Genomic DNA, 23,790 nt, shown 5'->3' with positions numbered 1-23,790 from the left:
AAAGATGGAAAGAGTACACGGATCACCTCTATAAGAACGACTCAGTGATATGGGAAGAAATGGAGACTGGCAATGATAGAGAGCCAAACATCCTGAAAGATGAAGTCATTGCTGCGATTACACTTCTGTCAAACAACAAAGCGCCTGGATGTGACAATATTCCACTAGAGCTAATAAAGTCTTCTGAAGCAGCAGTTGATGTAATCACATGCCTGTGTCAACAGATATGGACAACTGGTAAATGGCCCAAGGACTGGACAAGATCAGTGTTTATTCCTATTCCGAAGAAGGGAGATGTTACTGACTGTGGAAACTATCGTACTATTGCGCTCATACTTCATTCCAGCAAAATACTACTGAAGATCTTACAAAGACGGTTGCAGCCTTACTTTGACAGAGAGCTGCTGGAGGAACAAGCAGGATTCAGGAGGGGCAGAGGTACAAGAGATGTGATTGCTAACATTAGGTGGATAATGGAAAAGGCCAAAGAATACAAGAAGGAGATTTATTTTTGCTTCATTGATTACAGTAAAGCCTTTGACTGTGTTGATCACCAGAAGCTTTGGATTACCATGAAGGAGGTGTGCCGAGCCATCTGATCAGCCTCATTAGGAACCTTTATACCGACCAAGAAGCAACAGTCTGAACAGAACACGGCGACACGGCATGGTTCAAAGTAGACAAGGATGCATCCTGTCGCCATTTCTCTTCAATTTGTACGCAGAGCCATTTTCAGGAAGGCTGGACTAACTGAAAAAGAAGAAGGAATTAAAATTGCTGGAAGAATCATCAACAATCTTAGATATGCAGATGATACAACTCTGATAACAACAAGTGCAGATGGAATGAAGTACTTATTACGGAGCATCAAGCTGGAAAGCTTGAACATGGGGCTGTTACTCAACACAAAGAAGACAAAGATATTGACTACTGCCAGATAAGTAGCGACACCGGAAATCAGACGGAGAATAGGTATGGGGAAATCAACAATGAAGTCACTGGACAAGGTCTTCAAATCGAGGAACATTTCACAATTGACGAAAATACGCCTTGTACATAGTTTAGTCTTCTCTGTGGTAATGTACGGATGTGAAACCTGGACGATAAAGAAACAAGACAGAAGAAGAATCAACGCCTTCGAAATGTGGTGTTGGAGAAGGATGTTATCAATACCTTGGACGGTCAGAAGAACAAACAAATCAATTTTGGAACAAATCAAGCCAGACATGTCACTTGAATCAAGGATCACTAAGCTACGACTTGCCTACTTTGGACACATCATACGAAGAGAGCGATCACTGGAGAAGGACATCATGGTCGGAAGAATAGAAGGAACAAGGCGAAGAGGAAGACCAGCAACTCGATGGCTCGACACAATCACAGTAACGGCAGAGAAGACCCTGGCGGACCTATCTAGACTTGCACAGGATCGATATTCCTACAGATCGTTCATCCATCAAGTCGCCATGGATCGAGATCGAGCCGAAGGCCAATAAATAAAAAAAAAAACCATATGGGAAACAGCAAGGCTCAGCACCAGCATCAGCCACTTCTTTCCACTCTGACAAGCCTTTGTCACCTTGACCAGAGCTGCATTGTTGGATCTGGGGTACAGAGAACCACACACAAGGAGTTAGAGAGACAAAAAGGAGGAGAGCATAGAAACCTTCCAAGCATGGCATACAAAAGGACAGTGCCGTGACCCGGATTCGAACCGGGGTTGCTGCGGCCACAACGCAGAGTACTAACCACTATACGATCACGGCTTCCCAGCGGTCAGTCACTGGTGGCTCATGTCGGCTGCTCCCTGGTAGACTGCAGTCATAGTTCCAACAGAACAAGACGCTTGAGCAATCGGCAATACCGCCCAACCCTAGTTACAATAGCATACGCTTCAATCAGGCTCTAAATCTCTTGAATCATATGCTAATTTCATGTTATAGTTCGCCTACAGATTTATACTTCTATCATTACCACTTAGTTATGCCACTTACTTATTAACTGTCATTATATGTGTTATGTTTTGTTAGTTTAAGAAACATTACAACGATTCAAAACTTAGCGCTGTGGTTTTAATTACCTCGGTGAGAAGAATAATCTGCTTTATTTATTTACCCCAACAGAAAGGGACTGATATGTTATGAATTAGGTTTGTTGAAACAAATTAGCCTAACCAAACAACTAAATGTTGGTGGTGCCTCGTGAAGCTATTAATTATAAAACAATAATTAAATGCAAATCTCTCTTTTACGCTACAATAAAGACCACTTCCCATACCCATAAAGAGACCAAAAAGCCATAAGGTAACCAAGTCAGCCAGTAGTCGAACTTAGACTGACCTGATTTTTAATGCTGCATTTCAGTGGGCAATGATGCAACGAGTTCATATTTTGTTTTGCCTTCAAGTGTTTTAGCTCATGTACTCTTTTCTGTATTATGTGTTGCTTTTAAACCATCACAGACTCACAGTTTATTTAAGATGTTCATCTCAGCCTTTAGGACGAACTGAAAAAAACTGTCTTTGTAACACTGACAGACTTAAGTGTTGATGCTGCATTTTAAAAGGGAATGTTGTGAATATCAGCGGTTCATCTTTTACCAAGCAGTTCACTTAATAAACCATCAAAAAGTCACATAACGATACAAAAAAGTGGTTTTAAAAATCCAAGACATTACAAATTTGGAAAATTAAAAGTTATTGCATGTTTGTCAATGTAAAAAATCAAACAAAACGATTAATTACAGAGCCTGAATGTCTTTGTAACACTTACAGACTGATCTGATTTTTGATGCTGTGTTTCAGTGAACAATGACGCAACGAGTTTCATATTACGTGATGCCCTTAAATAATCATAATGTTTCTGTACTGGAGAATGCGGGCATCGCTCCCGCTACCTCTCGCATGCTAAGGGAGCGCTCTACCATTTGAGCTAATTCCCCTGACGAAGAAACCACCTTTACCCCTTGTAATGTACTAACAGAGCAGAGCGTTGATGCTGCATTATGTAGACAAAATAGTGCAGGATATACCAACTGTTTAGTGCAGTGCAATAACAAAGCGGCTCTGTGAAGCAAGAACTGAAATTATAAAGCATGTAATTCAACATTAGATATGTGGCTATTAATATCTAAAACTCAGCGCATTATTAGGCTGCACATAAATATAGATTTAAACGGTCCTCTATTTACTACAGTCTGTTTGCAACAGCTGGGCGTACAACTAGTTGGTGTGGAGAACATGTTACACATGTAGTGTGCTATTATTTCAAGCTGATCAAGTACATGCTATTTCACTTAGAAATATCTCACAAAGTACAAATTCTTCAACTTTCTAAATAAACCATGTAGTACGGGACATTACCGCTTACCCAACGCAGTAATAAATGACTCGCCCGAACAGGGACTTGAACCCTGGACCCTGATGCTCTACCGACTGAGCTATCCGGACTCTGCAACCTGCTTTAATCCTCACAAGGATGTGACATAAATTACAAACTTTAACATACACTACCGCTCAAAAGTTTGGGATCACTGTGAAAGTTTCTTGTTTTCAATGGAAACACACATGAGATGAAGAAATATAGCAAATAAACAGGACATGCACACATTGTCAGAGTAAGAAATTTTGATTTTAATGTAAATGATGATTGTGTACTTCAAATTTTGCCTTAATCAAAAAAGCCACCTTTTGCAGCAATTACAGCCTGGCAGACCCTAGGCATTCTAGCTGTCAATTTTTCAAGGTAATCTGATGTGATTTCACCCCATGCTTCCTGGAGCATCTCCCTGGAGCATGGATTGTCTTGATGCAGTCTTCCTCTGTACCATACGGTCCAGCTGCTCCCACAACAGCTCAATAGAGTTCAGATCCGGAGACTGTGCTGGCCACTCTATTACAGTCAGAATTCTGGCTGACTCCTTATTTCCTAAATATTGCTGACACATTTTGGAGTTGTGTTTGGGGTCATTATCCTGTTGTAGGATGGAATTGGCCCCAATCAAGCGCTGTCCACAGAGTATGGCATGGCATTGCTAAATCTTGTGGTTGCATTCTTTCTTCAAGGTCTTTCCCACTCTATATAAATCTCCTATTTTACCACCTCCAAAGCATCTCCAGACCATCATGCTGCTTGACAGATGGCATTAAGCATTGGTCTTGCATCTTTTCATTGTTCCTGCGCCTCACAAATGTTCTTCTGTTTGGTCCAAAGACCTCAAACTTGGACCCATCTGTCCACAACACCTTCTTCCAATCTTCCAGTGTCCAATGTTTTTTCTCTTTGGCCCATCACAGTCTTTTCTTTTTATTGGCCTGTGTGAGGTATGGCTTTTTCTTGGCAATTCTGCCATGAAGTCCAGCATCCTGAAGTCACCTCTTCACCGTTGATGCTGACACTGGTGTTTGACGGGTTCCATTTAGTGCAGCTGTCAGTTGACAACCTGTGAGGCATCTTTGTCTCAAACTGCACAGTCTAAGATATTTATCTTCTTGCACAGTTGTGCACCGGGGCCTCCCACTCCTTTTTCTGTCCTTGTTGGAGCCAGTTTGTGCTACTCTCTGAAGGGAGTAGTTAACAGCATGGTAAGATATTTTCAGTTTCTTTGCAATATCTCGCACTGAGTAGCCTTTCTTTCTTAACACAACAATAGACTGATGGGTCTCTAAAGAAAGTTGTTTCTTTCTGGCCATTTTGATCCTGTAAGCAAGCCAACAACTGCTGATGCTTCAGATACTAAACTAACCTAGAATGTCGTGCTCCCTTTTATGCTCCCTTATTAGTATAACGTTTTTAAGCTGTGCAACAAAATTGAAAAAGGGTTTCCTAACAATCAATTAGCCTAATAACATTCTTAACTTGGATTGGCAGCCATACCAGGAGATTGAGGCAGAGGACTGAGAATTGCTGATAATAGAACTATATGCAAAATAGGCCTCTATACAAAAAAAGTCTTTTATGCAAACATTTTCATTCTTTAAAAATCATCTGATACATTTAAATTAATTGTGTAATGAACAAAATTGTTTGTGAATTGCATGGAAATGTGTTTTTCTTTGGAAAAGAGAGAAATTTGCAAGTGATCCCAAACTTTTGAGCGGTAGTGTACGTTGTCCTGTAAAACTTCAATTAATATAAAAAGGTTTTATTGCCAAAAGTATTCACTCGTCTGCCTTCACACGCATATCAGAATCAGAATCACTTTATTTCGCCAGGTATGTTACACATACGAGGAATTTGCTTTGGTGATACACTCAATGATACACACAACAGTCCACATAGTAGTACAAACAATACACATAATAGTACAGACAATTACACATGTATGACATGTAACATAGAACATATTTAACAGACCCGACAGCACACGGACTGTTAACCAGTATTTACCAACGTTTGCCCAAGAGAACAACTTTGGTTAAAAAGTGTTACAGCTCTGGGGAAAAAGCTGTTAGCATGTCTTGATGTGTTTGTTTTTATTGTCCTGAGTCTTCTGCCAGATGGTAGAGTTTGAAAAAGGTGATGTCCAGGATGAGAGGGGTCTGCTGTAATTTTGCCGGCACGCTTCAGCACTCTGCTGTTGTAAATGTCCTGAAGCGTTGGCAGACTACATCCAATGATCCTCTCCGCTGTCCTGATTATACGCTGGAGTTTGGCTCGTTCATGTGATGTTGAGGAACCAAACCAGATGATGATGATGGATGATGTGAGGATGGACTCTATTATTGCTGTGTAGAACTGGATCAGCAGACTCTGTGGCAGGTTGAATTTCTTCAGCTGTCTCAGGAAGAACATTCTCTGCTGAGCCCTCTTGGCGATGGAGAGCGTGTTCTTTTCCCACTTTAGGTCCCTGGATAAGGTGGTGCCCAGGAACTTAAGTGACTCCACCACTAAGGCCATAGAGCCATTAATTGTGAGGGGGTGTAAGGAGGGTGCGTTGCGCCTGAAATCCACCACCATCTCTACAGTCTTTTGTGTGTTGATCAGCAAGTGGTTGTCGCTGCACCAGGAGACCAACTGCTCGACTTCCTTTCTGTAGGCAGACTTGTCACCATCGGTTATGAGGCCCACCACAGTGGTGTCATCAGCAAACTTAAGGATCTTTACAGCTGGTTCCTTAGAAACACAGTCATTGGTATAAAGACTGAAGAGAAGGGGTGAAAGCACACAGCCTTGTGGTACACCAGTACTTAGGTTCCGCTGGTCTGAAGTGTGTTTTCCTAGCCGTACCTGCTGTGTCCTATTAGTCAGAAAGTCCATGATCCACCGGCAGATGGCATCCGGCACTGACAGCTGGGACAGTTTGACCTGCAGCAGCTCTGGCACTATGGTGTTAAAAGCCGAGCTGAAGTCCACAAACAGAACTCGAACGTAGGTTCCAGGACTGTCGAGATGCTGTAGTATGAAGTGCAGGGCTACATTGACTGCATCATCGACAGATCTATTTGCTCTGTATGCAAACTGCAGGGGATCCAGTAAAGAATTTGTGATGCTCTTTAGGTAGGCTAGGATCAAGCGTTCGAAGACCTTCATGACTACAGATGTCAGGGCTACAGGTCTGTAATCATTCAGTCCAGAAATGTTCATTTTTTTGGGGACTGGTCGATGTTTTGAAGCATGAAGGAACAGGGCAAAGTTCTAATGATCTGTTAAAAATGTGAGTGAAGGTAAGCGCCAGTTGATTGCTGCAGTGCTTAATGGTGGATGGAGAGATTCCGTCTGGCCCAGGAGCTTTTCTCACCTTTTGTTTCTTAAAGAGTCTGTTAACGTCCCGCTCGTTGATGGTTAAAGGAGCCGGGGACAGAGGTGAGAGAGCCAGGGTGGAGGAGGAGGAGGATGAAGAATTAGCTGAGAAAGGCTGAGAATTGTCCTTATTGTATTCGAATCTGCAGTAGAACTCGTTCAGGTCGTTGGGGAGTTGACGGTCATTCAGGAGAAGGGGGGTCTTTCGCACCTTGTAGTTAGTGATCTCTTCGAGGCCCCTCCAGACTGAAGTTGGGTCGTTAGCAGCAATCTGGCTTTTCAGCTTTTCTGAATATTCCTTTTTTGCTGACCTTTCTCCAGCTTGTATTTGAACTTTGACTTGCATATAAACTTGAGTGACTCCCATTCTTAATCCAAAGGCTTTAATATGATGTCGGCCCACCCTTTGCAGCTATAACAGCTTCAACTCTTCTAAAAAGGCGTTCCATTTCTTAGTGCTACATACATCAGTTGTATTCCACACAGATCAGCATGCAATGAAACTTTCCAACGCATTATTAACTGGATTCATATTATGCCATCTAGTGGACGATTGAATAGCCTACAGCAAGCACAAACAGGGTTTGAGTTCTTAATAAATAATGCAATCAGTTTAAAACCCAACAAGAAGGTTGTACCTAATACACTCATACCAGAGAAAACACACCCTAACATGCTAGTGCTGTTACAGTGCTAACAATGGTCCACCCAAAAAACATTATTTGGTCAGTTGGAGATCTCATATGGGGCTCCCTTTCGATTGATATTTCATTTACAGCCTAGTGACAAAGTGTACAGTGCAGCAGATGGGTTAGAGTCAGTAAATATATCATACATAATAATGTGAAAAGATTCAGGAGCTCGTACAAATATTAGTTCGTGTGGGGCGGGAGTGGTGTCAACAGTGTCCAAGTTAGACAGAATGGTTTAGCAGTCTAAGGCACTGTATTCAGTATGCAGTATTCACTGGAGGGGTGGGTTCAAATCCCACTTCTGATAGCTCATGCTTTATACAAATTTACGTCTTTAACCCTCTACCATACATAATAATGTGAAAAGATTAAGCAGTTTGCACAAATCTTAGTCGGTGTGGGCGAAAGTGGTATCACTGACATCCCATCTAGTCAGGATGGCCGAGCGGTCTAAGGTGCTGCGTTCAGGTCGCAGTCTCCCCTGGAGGCGTGGGTTCAAATCCCACTTCTGACAATTCCTGCTTTATACAAATTTACATCTTTAACCCTCTACCATACATAATAATGTGAAAAGATACAAAAGTTCGTACAAATCTTAGTCCTAGTTAGTCTTTTTTTTTATTATTGTTTCAAATGCCATTAATAATTTATAATCACTGATTTGTGAGATATCAGCAGTAGTAGATCATGTTTAACTGGTTTAATATTGTTTAAGCGCTGATTATCGGCTGTTTTTCGTGAGTATGTTGGGCGGTTTTCCATCCATTTTGACTGACTTTGAAATGCGCAATCTGACAACCCTGGCTGAAGCGTTTATTCACATTTTGGAGCGATGTACATTTGTATGCTAGAATATAAATAACATCTTTTACAAACTGCTGTCTATTTACATTTTCTCTTCTGTCTAAACATTTTTGGAATTGAGTTTGTAAAAGTAAGCGATACAGTAGATAATATATTTAATGAGCTGAACTAACTGAGAGAAACGCTAACGGTGGTGGAAGAGTCTAAAAGGGTTTGGATACAGTCGTATCATCATAGCAGTACAACACAGTTTTGTCCGTAGCATCCGAAAATATCCAGAAGCTAATATACAAAAAACATTTATTTTAATAAACTTACCTTGTTGAAAAAAGTATGACCACAATTTCTAAACAAACACAGTATCCGCTGCTGCAGTCTCTACACAAACTTTGCTGCACTGAAATCGCAAGAACACATTTTACGGATATTACGGTAATGCACTGAAAACGCGTCCTACAGTCATGCAAGCACATACAGCAGTGTGTGAGTTTACACTAATCAACCATAACATTAAAACCACCTCCTTGTTTCTACACTCACTGTCTATTTTATCAGCTCCACTTACCATATAGGAGCACTTTGTAGTTCTACAATTATTGACATGAGCACCACAGAGCAGGTATTATTTAGGTGGTGGATGATTCTCAGCACTGCAGTGACATGGTAGATATAAAGATATAGACATACTTTATTTGTCTTATATACATAGTACAAAGAAATTATTTCTTTGCATATCCCAGCTTGTTTGGAAGCTGGGGTCAGAGTGCAGGGTCAGCCATCGTACAGCACCCCTGGAGCAGACAGGGGCCTTGCTCAAGGACCCAACAGTGGCTGCATAGCAGAGCCTGGATTTGAACCGCCAATTCTGGGTAATAGCCCAAAGCTCTACCCACTAGGCTACCACTGTGGTGGTGTGTTAGTGTGTGCTGTGCTGGTATAAGTGGATCAGACACAGCAGCACTGCTGGAGTTTTTAAATACAGTGTCCACTCACTGTCCACTCTATTAGACACTCCTACCTAGTTGGTCCACCTTGTAGATGTAAATTCAGAAACGATCGCTCATCTATTGCTGAGTTGGTCATCTTCTAGACCTTCATCAGTGGTCATAGGACGCTTCCCACAGGGTGCTGTTTGCTGGATGTTTTTGGTTGGTGGACTATTCTCAGTCCAGCAGTAACAGTGTTTAAAAACTCCAGAAGCGCTGCTGTGTGTGTCTTATTGCAGGGAAGACACACACACACACCCATTGGGCAATTCAGTGTCTCCAATTAACCCCAGGAAACCCACACAGACACTGGAAGAACATGCAAACTCCACACAGAAAGGACGCAGAGCAGCCCGCCTGGGGATTGAACCCAGGACCTTCTTGCTGTGAGGTGACAGTGCTACCCACCAAGCCACCCCTTAAATCTGACTCTCTTGCATACATTTGTAATAAAATCTTCTGTCTTACTTAGCCTTCTGCTTCCTTGTATAGAAATAGGCTAAATACAGGGGGTAGAAAGTCCTGCTGTCCACTACAAAGGACATTGAATGAAATTGCTGTACATTTTTAAATCTTTTAAAACAATTTGATTATTAGGAAAAGATTACAAGAAAGATCATGAGCTGCCACACACCCACAAATGTGACATTAATAAAAAGCCCAGGGTGTACTCTATAAAGTACAGTAGTACTCAAATGGATTGCATCAATGGTGCTTGTGTTAGAGATCTCGGACACATGTTCCCACAGGGGACAAAAATGAATTGCTCTGTCTCAGAAGGATATGTTAATTAAAGCTCATAATGTCACTCATTACAGTTTACTTTAGAAATACAAGATCTGATAACTGACCTTACAAATTTTGAAGCAGATCTGTGATGGAAATGTTGTGTTTCAATAAACAATAAAAGTTATCAGGAGCAATTCCTTAGAAGGACACCAAAGGGGTTACCAAAAGTACAGTTGTTATACATCAGGTGTGCCCATTACGTCGATCGCGATCTACCAGTTGTTCGCACAGTGCATACTGGTACATCGCCCCTCATTCTAACAGGTCAGCGTGATTTACATGAAATGTGGCCACTGTTTTTCTAATTTGCGGTTTGCCTCCACCTCCACCTAATTTATTACAGGTTAGAACATAACATAAAAAAACCTCTCTGTTTCTAAACTCACTGTCCATTTTATCAGCTCCACTTACCATATAGAAGCACTTTGTTGTTCTACAATTACTGACTGTAGTCCATCTGTTTCTCTACATGAATTTAAAACCTGGAGAATGCGGGCATCGATCCCGCTACCTCTCGCATGCTAAGCGAGCGCTCTACCATTTGAGCTAATTCCCCTGATGAAGGACCCTCCTTTACCCTTTGTAAATTGTAATGTACTAACAGAGCATTGATGCTGCATTATGAAAGGGCCAAAATAGTGCAGGATATACCAACTGTTTAGTGCAGTGCAATAACAAAGCGGCTCCGTGAAGCAAAAACTAAAATTATGATGCATGTAATTCAACATAAAATATGTGGGTATTAATATCTAAAACTCAGTGCATTATTAGGCTACACATAAATATAGATTTAAACTGTCCTCTATTTACTACAGTCTGTTTGAAACAGCTGGGCGTACAACTATTTGGTGTGGAGAACATGTTACACATACAGTGTGCTATTATTTCAAGCTGATGAAGTACATGCTATTTTACTTACAAACATCTCACAAAGTACAAATTCTTCATCATTCTAAATAAACCACGTAGTACGGGACACTACCGCTTACCTAATGCAGTAAGAAGCAACTCGCCCAAACAGGGACTTGAACCCTGGACCCTCAGATTAAAAGTCTGATGCTCTAACGACTGAGCTATCCAGGATCTCGAACTTACTTTAATCCTCACAAGAATGTGACTTAAATTACAAACTTTAACATACGTTGTCCTGTAAAACTTCAATTTATATAAAATGTTTTTATTTCTGTTTCGGCTCTCTTGAAGGCGATTATATCAAGTTTTAGGTGAAGTATGTTGCTGCTTACACACACAACGAAAAACATCTCAGGAGGAAAATTTTATGTTATGTGCATTTATATGTGTCAAAATAAAAAAAATCTATAAAAATCAAATTGAGTTAGCAAAGAACCTTGAATTATACTAAAGGGTTCTTCAAGTAGAAACAGTTCTAGCAAGAACACAAAAAACCCTAAAGAAACACTTCTTAAGACTTAGTCTTAGTTTTTTATTATTTCAAATGCCATTCATTATTTCAAATGCCATTAATAATTTATAATCACTGATTTGTGAGATATCAGCAGTAGTAGGTCATGTTTAACTGGTTTAATATTGTTTAAGCGCTGATTATCGGCTGTTTTTCGTGAGTATGTTGGGCGGTTTTCCATGCATTTTGGCTTAATTTGAAATGCGCAATCTGGCAACCCTGGTTGAAGCGTTCATTCATATTTTGGAGCGATGTATGTTTGTATGCTACAACCCCTGGCAAAAATTATGGAATCACCACTCTTGGAAGATGTTCTGTCAATTGTTTAATTTTGTAGAAAAAAAATAAATCACAGACATGCCACAAAACTATCATTTTTCAAAATGTCAACCTTCTGGCATTAAGAAACAATAAAAAAAAGAAACAAATATAATAGTTGTGGTCAGTCACAATTGCTTTTTTTAGATCAAGTAGAGGAAAAAAATATGGAATCACTCAAATCTGAGGAAAAAATTATGGAATCACTCTGTAATTTGCAGTTTAAAAACAAAACATCTGCAGCAGATTAGATTTGCTAATTATTCTTCAGTTTAAAAAGAGTGCTTACACCTCGGAGAGCTGTTGCACAAAGCAGATTGTCATGAATCATGGTTCCAACACAAGATATGTCAGTTGAAACAAATGAGAGGATTATAAAACTCCTTCAAGAAGATAAATCATTGTGGAATGTCGCAAAAGATGTTGGTTGTTCCCAGTAAGCTGTGTTTAAAATCTGGACCAAGTACAAACAAAATGGGAAGGTTGTAAAAGGGAAGCATACTGGTAGACCAAGTAAGACATCAAAGCATCAAGATAGAAAACTTCTTGAAAACAGAAAATGCACAACAAAACAAATGAGAAACAAGTGGCCGGAAAGTGGAGTCAATGTCTGTGACTGAACTGTAAGAAATCACCTAAAATAAATGGGATTTACATACAGAAAAGCCAAACAAAAGCCACCATTAACACCTAAAAAGAAAAGAACAAGGTTAAAGTAGGCTAAAGAAAAGCAATCGTGGACTGTGGGTGACTGGATAAAAGTGATCTTCAGTGATGAATCGCGAATCTGCATTGGGCAAGGTGATGATGCTGGAACTTTTGTTTGGTGTCTGTCCAATGAAATTTATGAAGATAACTGCCTAAAGAAAACATGTTAATTTCCACAGTTGTTGATGATATGGGCCTGCATGTTGGGTAAAGGCACAGGGGAGATGGTCTTCAATAAATGCCAAAGTCCACATTGAAATTTTGGACGCTTTTCTTATTCCATCAGTTAAAAGGATGTTTGGTGATGATGACTTCATTTTTCAAGATGATAATGCATCTTGCCATAGGGCAAAGGACGTGAAAACTTTCCTTCAAGAAAACATATAATGTCAATGGCATGGCCTGCAAATAGTCCGGATCTCAATCCATTTGAAAATCTCTGGTGGAAATTGAAGAAAATGGTCAATGACAAGGTTCCAACCTGCAAAGCTGATCTGGCAACAGCAAGAGACAGTTGAAGGCAGATTGATGAAGAATACTGTTTGTCATTAGTTAACTCCATGCCTCAGAGAGTTTAAACCATTATAAAAGCCAGAGGTGGTGCAACAAAGTAATAATGGTGCAGTGTTTTCTAATGATTCCATAATTTTTTCCTCAGATTTGAGTGATTCCATATTTTTTTCCTCTACTTGATCTAAAAAAAAGCAATTGTGACTGACCACAACTATTATACTTGTTTCTTTTTTTATTGTTTCTTAATGCCAGAGGGTTGACAGTTTGAGAAATGATAGTTTTGTGGCATGTCTGTGATTTATTTTTTTTCTACAAAATTAAACAATTGAAAGAACATCTTCCAAGAGTGGTGATTCCATAATTTTTGCCAGGGGTTGTAGAATATAAATAACATCTTTTACAAACTGCTGTCTATTTACATTGACATTTTCTCTTCTGTCTAAACCTTGAAATTGGGTTTGTAAAAGTAAGCGATATTGTGGATAATATATTTAATGAGCTGAACTAACTGAGAGAAGCGCTAACGGTGGTGGAAGAGTCTAAAAGGGTTTGGAACATAGTCGTATCATCATAGCAGTACAACACAGTTTTGTCCGTAGCATCCGAAAATATCCAGAAGCTAATATACAAAAAACATTTATTTTAATACACTTACCTTGTTGAAAAAAGTATGACCACATTTTCTAAACAAACACAGTATCCGCTGCTGCAGTCTCTACACAAACTTTTCTGCACTGAAATCGCAAGGACACATTTTATGGATATTACGGTAATGCACGGAAAACGCGTCATACAGTCATGCAAGCACATACAACAGTGTGTGAGTTTACACTAATCAACCATAACATTAAAACCACCTCCTTGTTTCTACACTCACTGTCCATTTTATCAGCTCCACTTACCATATAGAAGCACTTTGTAGTTCTACAATTACTGACTCTAGACTGCTCACTCTGTTCTTCAATGGTCAGGACCCCCACAGGACCACCACAGAGCAGGTATTATTTAGATAGTGGATGATTCTCAGCACTGAGAATCAGGGCAGTGGTTCATTATTCCTGGTTCAATCGATTAAGACTCCCATGAAGTCACCCAAATGTCAAAGCATCCCCACACAATCACACTTCCACCACCTGGTGGTATGATGGATGTTCTTATTGTTTCTTATTATGGAATACATTCATTCATTCACTGCCTGTTTTATCCTGGTAATGATCACTGTGAGTCTTTTTTTCAAAAAAACTTCAAAAACTAAATAAAAAAGATAATAATATAATTTCAGTTATATCAATAGCAGTGATCAAACTAAGAAATAAAACTCTGATGCATTTTAATATTGTAGCATTATAAGTTCATGTGTTTCTGTCAAAACAAAACAAAAAAGGTATGTAAATAAAACTGTTTAAGAGTAAATAGGGCGTTAATGACATGGTAACAGACTGGCCTAAAGATTGATGCTGCAACGAATTTCGCCTTAATTTTATCATTTCAGATTCCGAGTTGCTGCCAAATGATCATAATGTTTCTGCACTGGAGAATGCGGGCATCGATCCCACGACCTCTCGCATGCTAAGCGAGCGCTCTACAATTTGAGTTAATTCCCCTTACGAAGACTCCACCTTTACTAATGTACTAACAGAGCATTGATGCTGCATTATAAAGTCAGGGTGCAAGTGTTTAAGCTCAGACTCAGCTTTATAGTCATTCTACTGTATTATATAATACAATATTAACTGTATTCATATTATTCAATCTTGTGGACGATTGAATAGCCTACAACAAGCACAAACCGGGTTTGAGTTCGTAACAAATAATCCAGTCAGTTAAAAAGCCAACAAGAAGGCTGTACCTAATACACTCATACCAGAGAAAACACACCCTAACATGCTAGTGCCGTTACAGTGCTAACAATGGTCCATCCAAAAACATTAATTGGTCAGTTGGAGTGCTCATATGGGGCTCCCTTTCTATTGATATATGATTTACAGCCTAGTGACAAAGTGTACAGTGCAGCAAATGGGTTACAGATTAAGGAGTTAGTACAAATCTCTGGGTAAGGTCATAGCCTCCCATGGCTTCTCCTACCACTCCTATGCAGATGACACTCAGCTCGTTCTGTCATTTCCTTTTTCAGACACACAAGTCTCAGCTCGCATCTCAGCATGTCTGCGAGATATCTCACAATGGATGTCAGCTCATCATCTAAAACTTTATACCAGCAAGACAGAGGTGTTGCTTATTCCTGGAGATCAGTCTCCAACCCAGGACCTAGTCATTTCTCTGGATGACTCCCAGATCAGACCATCTGATAAGGTAAGAAGTCTTGGTGCTGTCCTGGATAACCAGCTGACCTTCTCTCCTTATATAGCCAACATGACAAGATCGTGCCGGTTCCTCCTGTACAACATCAGGAAGATTCGGCCATTTCTCTCCAGGAAAGCTACCCAGATTCTGGTCCAATCACTTGTAATCTCACGGTTGGACTACTGCAACTCCCTCCTGGCAGGAGCTCCCATGTCCACTATTAAACCCTTGCAGCTCATTCAAAATGCAGCTGCCCGTCTGGTTTTTAACCAGCCCAAACACTGCCACATCACCCCACTGCTGCGTTCTCTTCACTGGCTTCCTGTAGCTGAACGCATTCAGTTTAAAAACTGATGCTCGCCTACAAAGCCAAAAATGGACCAGCCCCAAGCTACCTTCGCGGTCTAATCAAACCCCCGCTCTGTACCACGCAACCTCCGAATCACTAGTCTCGCCCGACTTGATCCTCCACCCAGGACTAAAGGAAGACAAGCATCAAGGCTCTTCTCTGTTCTAGCACCCAAGTGGTGGAATGGACTTCCTCTGTCCGTCCGAACATCTGAGTTTCTTGCTGTCTTTAAAAAACGATTAAAAACCCACCTTTTTACTAAGCACTTAAGCTGACTTGTACATATTTACTAAAATTTTTTTTCCATTTCCAAAAAAAAAAAACCCACTTTTGTTCTAACAGGTTTCAGCAGATTTGTGTTCTTTGACTAGGGCTGGGTATCGCCACCAATTTCCTGGATCGATTCGATTCCGATTCACCAGGTCCCGATTCGATTCGATCTTCGATTTTCGATCCAATTTCGATTCAACACATTTAGGCATATTTGAGTTACATTAACAGGTTTTGTTTACATATGTACAGATGTTCAGAGAACGAATGTGATAATTGTACAAAGAACACTCATTATTAAAAATATTTGTGTATTTTGTTTACATAAATAATTAATCCAAAACAGAAAACAGTAACATTCAACAGCCAGGTGTATGTTTACATTACATTTACAATGTTGTAGCATGTCAGACAAATGAAATAATAATAAAAAATGAATGTTACTGTTTTCTTCCATTTGTCTGACATGCTACAACATTGTAAATGTAATGTAAACATACACCTGGCTGTTGTACAGCTTATGCCAAGTTTACACTACACGACACTCTGATTAACACGTGGTCACTGTAATGTTCACACTACACGACTGATCGGCGATGGGGAGTTTTACACTACACCATCCATCACCAGGGGGAATCACAGGCGAGCTTCTCTGGTCTCCAAAACTACGTTTTGTCACGAAAACACACGTGAGAAGTCAAGTCAAGTCAAGTCAACTTTATTTATATAGCGCTTTTTACAATAGACATTGTCTCAAAGCAACTTTACAAAATCCAGGACCAACAGATACAAAAACCCCTGTTGAGCAAGCCGAGGGCGACTGTGGCAAGGAAAAACTCCCTGAAAATTACAGGAAGAAACCTTGAGAGGAACCAGACTCAGCAGGGCCCATCCTTCATGGGTGGCCTGGAGGATACTTTAAATAAATACACGATTTACACAAATCATACAAACACAGAATTAAATGATCTAAAAGTCATAACTGGTAATAAATAGATAAATAAACAATTAAATAATAATAGAGTTGTTATCCACTCTAGTCTTCAATAAAGTCTGTAGTGATTTCTTGTCGTTGCAATTACTCCAGACCAGTCACATCTGACAGGAGCAGCATCGTTGTCCCGGCAGTCTCGACTTCAATCCTTAACCTCGGCGGGTAAACAGGTTTCCATCAGAATGCCCTCGGGGTAAAACAACAGAGAATGTAGTTAATAATGTACAATGCTAGTTGACAAACAGTTTTACAGAGAGTTTTAGACTCCGGCAGCCCTAATTATTACAGCATAACTAAAAGGGAGAGCGAGCAGGTAACAAGGTCATGAAGGCTTTCACAGGACATCAGCGCCCATCTCCCCACCGTCACCAAACCTGAGTGATCGGACAAGAGAGGCAGAACGACAGCAACCCAACATCCCTGATCACCACAAGTTTCTATGACCAAGAACCCCCAAGCTCTGCGCCTTTGTCTATACTAATCAAAAGCCTGAGAAAATAAATATGTTTTCAGTCTAGACTTAAACATTGAGACTGTGTCCGAATCCCGAATAGAGGCAGGAAGATTATTCCAGAGTTGTGGAGCTTTGTAGGAAAACGCTCTTCCACCAGCCGTGATCTTTTTAATTTTAGGAACTATAAGTAACCCTGCATCTTGTGAACGAAGTGGACGCGCTGGGCTGTAGTGATTAATAAGTTCACTCAGATACTGTGGAGCCAGACCATGTAGCGCTTTATAAGTTAGTAAAAGTATTTTGTAATCAATGCGAAATTTAACTGGCAGCCAGTGTAGAGATGATAGAACAGGAGTAATATGGTCAAATTTTTTAGTTCTAGTTAGCACTCGAGCTGCTGCATTTTGAACTAACTGGAGTTTGTTTAAGGATCTACCAGAGCATCCAGTTAGAAGAGCATTACAATAATCTAACCGAGAAGTTATAAACGCATGGATCAGTTTTTCGGCGTCATTAACAGATAGTATATTTCTTATTTTAGAAATGTTACGCAAATGATAGAAAGCAACTCTAGTAATATTATTAACGTGTGTATCAAATGAGAGATCTGAATCTATTGTGACACCTAAGTTTTTTACATCTGGGCTGGGAGTAACAGAGAACGTGTTTAAGTTTAGCACCAGGTTAGACAATTTGTCTCTTGCAGCTTTAGAGCCAACAAGTAAAACCTCTGTTTTATCTGAATTAAGTAAAAGAAAATTACACGACATCCAGTTTTTTATGTCGTTTACACAATCTTCTATCTTACTGATTGTGTCAGTATCATTTGGTTTGGCTGATATATACAGCTGTGTGTCATCTGCATAGCAGTGAAAGTTTATGCCATGTTTATGAATAATTTCACCTAGTGGAAGCATATAGAGTGTAAATAATAGCGGTCCCAGTACCGACCCCTGTGGAACACCACACTTTACTTTTGTAGTTTCCGAGCATTTATTATTTACATAAACGAATTGAGAGCGGTCAGTCAGATATGATTTAAACCAAGAGAGTGCGAGTCCTTTAACACCTACTGTATTTTCTAGCCTCTCCAGTAAAATGTTATGATCGACCGTATCAAACGCTGCACTAAGATCTAATAGAACAAGAAAAGAGACACATCCATTATCAGAAGACATTAACAACTCGTTAACTACTCTAATTAATGCGGTTTCGGTACTATGATTGGGTCTAAATCCTGATTGAAATTTTTCATGAATACAATTTTCATTCAAATAAGAACATAACTGTTTGGAAACGACTTTTTCTAATATCTTTGAGACAAAAGGAAGGTTTGAAATTGGCCTATAATTAGCTAGTACATGTGGATCAAGATTAGGTTTTTTAATCAGGGGTTTAATAACAGCACTTTTAAACAATTTAGGTACATATCCAAGGCTAAGGGATGCATTGATTAATGTAAGCAGGGGCTCTACAATAGCTGGGAGTAAATCTTTAAGTAAACGAGTTGGAACAGGATCGAGTATACACGATGATGACTTCGATGATTTAATCAACACAGTTAGTTCATTTTGGGAGATTGGATTAAAGGAATTTAGTTGGATTAACTCGTTACTATTATCACCACTGTTATCACCAATGCTGCTCGGAGTGAGTCCATACTTAACATTGGCAAGTGACACAATCTGACTCTGAAGTCGTATTTTTTCTATCTTGTCATTAAAGAATTTTAAAAAATCATCGCTGGTACAGTCAGGCGGTATATTAGATTCAGTTTCATTAACGTTTTTAGTTAATTTGGACACTGTCTCAAAAAGGAATCTGGGATTGTTTTTATTTTTCTCTATTAGGGATGAATAATATAAAGATTTAGCTTTTATAAGTGCATGTTTATACTCAGTTAGAGCATCTTTCCAAGCAATCTTATACACTTCTAGTGTAGTGTGACGCCACTTGCGTTCTAATTTCCGTGCTGCTTGTTTAAGTGCGCATGTGTGGTCATTGTACCAAGGAGCAAGTTTTTTCTCCCTAATCAGTTTAGTTTTGAGTGGGGCTACGTTATCTAAGGTTGTGCGCAGTACGGTCTCTAGGTTTTGAGTTGCCTGATCTAGTTCTTTAGGTTCTGATGCTGATATATTTGGTAATTCTGGTAGGCAGTTTATGAACGCTGCTGCAGTTGCAGATGTAATAGTGCGCTTACATTTAAAACGATTTGGTTGCTGTATATTATTGGACAGGGACACTTCATAAATTAGTAGAGAGTGATCAGAGATTAAGTCATTCTGTGGTATAATTTCCAGGTTGTCTATGTTTATACCATAAGTAAGTATTAAATCTAAGGTATGTTTACAGCAGTGAGTGGGTCCTGTTACATTTTGGGTGATGCCTAAGGATTCTAAAATAGAGTCAAACGCAATTTTGAGTGGATTACACTTATCCTCATAATGAATATTAAAGTCACCAACAATTAAAGCTTTCTTAGTTGATAAAACTAATTTAGAAAGAAAATCGGCAAATTCGTTAAGAAATTCTGAGTAAGGACCAGGGGGTCGATAAACAGTAACCAGCTTAAACATACTAGTTTTATCAGATGAACATTTATTGGTTATGTCAGAGATAAGAACTTCAAACGAGTTTGTTATGGGAGTTGATTTTACAGTAAGACCTATGTCTTTATCATAAATTGCGGCTATTCCTCCACCACGACCGCTAAGACGTGGCTTATGTTCATAACTGTAACCCGGAGGAGATGCTTCATTTAAACCTAGATACTCATCAGGTCTAGCCCAGGTCTCGGTTAAACACAGGGCACTAAGACAATTATCTGTAATTATTTCATTTACAATTACTGTTTTGCATGCAAGTGACCTGATGTTTAGAAGTCCTAACTTTAGTTTAACTTTACTAGGGTTTTCATGATGCTCATTTAGATTAATTTTAATTAAGTTATTATGACATACTTTTTGATTTTGTTTTGGCTTACACCTGCCACGGTAAACAGACACAGTCTCAATGGTTTGTGACCTAAGGATTCCAGGTGACGTCCGATGGCGACTCGCAGACAGTCGGTTAGGCCTGTTAGTCTGCTGCCTGGTCTTGGCTCTGGATAGTCATTTAACACTATCTGCCGCTACAGTGATGAAAGGTTTAATGATACCACGTCCAAACATGCACATCAACAAGTAGCGAGCAATCAAAGTTTGTGCGCTGATGAAATAAATGAATCTGAGTGGATTTGGCAACACGAGCAGCATGGATCGTTCTGTAGTGAGTTGGAGGTTAATAAATATTTTGTTTTGTAGAGAACGATCTCGCGTGTGCTGATGTATTCTGATAGAAACTATATTGCGCTCCACCACCTGTTTCCAACCTCTCCCCTGTGTTTCCCCTCGCTGTTTCTCACATTGATTGAGAGCCGAGTTTTGATCGCAGAGCGAACACCGAGTTCCTCCCGAATCCAGAGCCGAGCGAAAATCAGTGCAAAAAGTTGTGTAGTGGTCATAACTTGAGCTTCTGCCATGCTAAACTGATGTGCAGGTCAGATCTCGTTGCATGAAAAAACAGTGGCTGGTCACGCGAAATTAAAGGGGGTAACAATAGTAATAGATTTCCGTGTGCACCGTAAAAAGGGGCGTATTTAAAAAAATCTATCTCGCATTTATATGAATCGATATCGGATCGTTCAAATAAAGATCGATTAAAATCGAAAAATCGATTTTATAAACCCACCCCTATCTTTGACTGTTGTTTACTAAAACTTGAGAAATGAAATGTTTACTATGGAAGCACTTCTGTAAGTCGCTCTGGATGAGAGCGTCTGCTAAATGCAGAAAATGTAAAATGTAAATGTAATTAGAGATTTAAACTGTCCTCTATTTACTACAGTCTGTTTGAAACAGCTGGGCGTACAACTAGTTGGTGTGGAGAACATGTTAACACATACAGTGTGCTATTATTTCAAGCTTATCAAGTACATGCTAGTTTACTTACAAAAAACTCACAAAGTACAAATTCTTCATCATTCTAAACAAACCATGTAGTACAGGACATTACCGCTTACCTAATGCAGTAAGAAACAACTCTCCCGAACAGGGACTTGAACACTGGACCTCAGATTAAAAGTCTGACGCTCTAGCGACTGAGCTATCCAGGCTCTGCAAGAAACCTCAATCCTCACAAGGACATGTCCACAAGGATGTGACTTCAATTACAAACTTCAACATACACTGCCTGGCCAAAAATAAAAGTCACCAAAAAACCCTTAAGAAACACTTCTTAGTACTACATACATCAGTTGTATACCACAGAGGTCAGCATGCGATGAAACTTTGATAGTAGATTCAAGATTCAAAGTAGCTTTATTAATAACAGACATTTATTTATTTATTAGTAACGGACATCGTTTTACTTTCTAACTGTGTTCATATTATGCTATCTAGTGAACGATTTAATAGCCTACAATGAGCACAAACAGGGTTTGAGTTCTTAATAAATAATAAATAATCTTAATAAATAATCGAGTCAGTTAAAAACCCAACAAGAAGGCTGTACCTAATACACTCATACCAGAGAAAACACACCCTAACATGCTAGTGCCGTTACAGTGCCAAAAACATTATTTGGTCAGTTGGAGTGCTCATATGGGGCTCCCTTTCTATTGATACATGGTTTACAGCCTAGTGACAAAGTGTACAGTGCAGCAAATGGGTTACAGTCAGTAAATTTACCAAACATAATAATTTGTGAAAAGATTAAGCAGTTTGTACAAATATTAGTCTGTGTGGGGTGGGAGTGGCGTCAACAGTGTCCAAGCTAGACAGAATGGTTTTAGCAGTCTAAGGCACTGTGACAACTCATGCTTTACACAAATTTATGTCTTTAACCCTCTACCATACATAATAATGTGAAAAGATTAAGCAGTTTGTGCAAATCTTAGACCATGTGGGGCGAGGGTGGTATCAATGGTACCCCAGCTGGTCAGGATGGCCGAGCGGTCTAAGGTGCTGCGTTCAGGTTGCAGTCTTCCCTGAAGGCGTGGGTTCGAATCCCACTTCTGACAGCTCATGCTTTAAACAAATTTACATATTTAACCCTCTACCATACATAATAATGTGAAAAGATATGCCATTAATAATTTATAATCACTGATTTGTGAGATATCAGAAGTAGTAGGTCATGTTTAACTGGTTTAATATTGTTTAAGCGCTGATTATCGGCTGTTTTTCGTGAGTATGTTTGGGCGGTTTTCCATGCATTTTGGCGGGCTTTTAAATGCGCAATCTGGCAACCCTGGCTGAAGCGTTCATTCATATTTTGGAGCGATGTATGTTTGTATGCTAGAATATAAATAACATCTTTTACAAACTGCTGTATATTACATTGACATTTTCCCTTCTATCTAAACATTTTTGGAATTGGGTTTGTAAAAGTAAGCGATACTGTGGATAATATATTTAATGAGCTAAACTAACTGAGAGAAGCGCTAACGGTGGTGGAAGAGTCTAAAAGGGTTTGGAACATAGTCGTATCATCATAGCAGTACAACACAGTTTTGTCCGTAGCATCCGAAAATATCCAGAAGCTAATATACACAAAGTTTTCTTTAAAAAATAAACTTATCTTGTTAATAAAGTATGACCTCAAAATCAAAACAAACACAGTATCCGCTGCTGCAGTCTCTACACAAACTTTTCTGCACTGAAATCTCAAGGACACATTTTATGGATATTACGGTAATGCGCTGAAAAACGCGTCCTACAGTCATGCAAGCACATACAGCAGTGTGTGAGTTTACACTAATCAACCATAACATTAAAACCACCTCCTTGTTTCTACACTCACTGTCTATTTTATCAGCTCCACTTACCATATAGAAGCACTTTGTAGTTCTACAATTATTGACATGACCCCCACAGAGCAGGTGTTATCTAGGTGGTGGATCATTCTCAGCACTGCAGTGACACTGACATGGTGTTGGTGTGTTAGTGTGTGTTGTGCTGGTATGAGTGGATCAGACACAGCAGCGCTGCTGGAGTTTTTAAATACCGTGTCCACTCACTGTCCACTCTATTAGACACTCTTACCTAGTTGGTCCACCTTGTAGAGACAGTCAGAAACGATCGCTCATCTATTGCTGCTGTTTGAGTTGGTCATCTTTTAGACCTTCATCAGTGGTCATAGGACACTTCCCACAGGGCGCTGTTGGCTGGATGTTTTTGGTTGGTGGACTATTCTCAGTCCAGCAGTGACAGTGAGGTGTTTAAAAACCTGCAGCGCTGCTATGTCTTATCCACTCATACCAGCACAACACAGGAGAGTCCTGACCATTGAAGAACAGCATAAAAGGGGGATAAAAAAGCATGTTGAGAAACAGATGGATTACAGTCAGTAATTGTAGAACTACAAAGTGCTTCTATATGGTGGAGCTGATAAAATGGACAGTGAGT

General features: G+C 39.7%; 1 long non-coding RNA gene and 3 other non-coding genes across 4 annotated transcripts; 1 reads left to right on the top strand and 3 right to left on the bottom strand.

Moving 5' to 3' along the window:
• Window positions 1–1,694: 1,694 nt before the first annotated feature.
• On the bottom strand, window positions 1,695–1,766 carry trnah-gug (transfer RNA histidin (anticodon GUG)). The gene has a single exon. It is a non-coding gene; the product is annotated as a tRNA-His (tRNA).
• Window positions 1,767–7,863: 6,097 nt separating this feature from the next.
• Window positions 7,864–7,946, top strand: trnal-cag (transfer RNA leucine (anticodon CAG)). The gene has a single exon. It is a non-coding gene; the product is annotated as a tRNA-Leu (tRNA).
• A 2,548-nt stretch (window positions 7,947–10,494) lies between these two features.
• Window positions 10,495–10,567, bottom strand: trnaa-agc (transfer RNA alanine (anticodon AGC)). Its single transcript has one exon. It is a non-coding gene; the product is annotated as a tRNA-Ala (tRNA).
• A 6,031-nt stretch (window positions 10,568–16,598) lies between these two features.
• LOC134321760 (uncharacterized) lies at window positions 16,599–21,559 on the bottom strand. The gene is made up of 2 exons (XR_010013909.1): window positions 21,405–21,559; window positions 16,599–17,077 (listed from the first exon to the last, which is right to left on the bottom strand). It is a non-coding gene; the product is annotated as an uncharacterized LOC134321760 (long non-coding RNA).
• Between the last annotated feature and the right edge of the window lie 2,231 nt (window positions 21,560–23,790).

This window comes from Trichomycterus rosablanca, chromosome 10, assembly GCF_030014385.1.
Source record: "Trichomycterus rosablanca isolate fTriRos1 chromosome 10, fTriRos1.hap1, whole genome shotgun sequence".
NCBI lineage: Eukaryota > Metazoa > Chordata > Actinopteri > Siluriformes > Trichomycteridae > Trichomycterus > Trichomycterus rosablanca.
The sequence above is the reverse complement of the archived record's forward strand: the minus strand, read 5'-3'. Positions and strand labels throughout refer to the sequence as shown.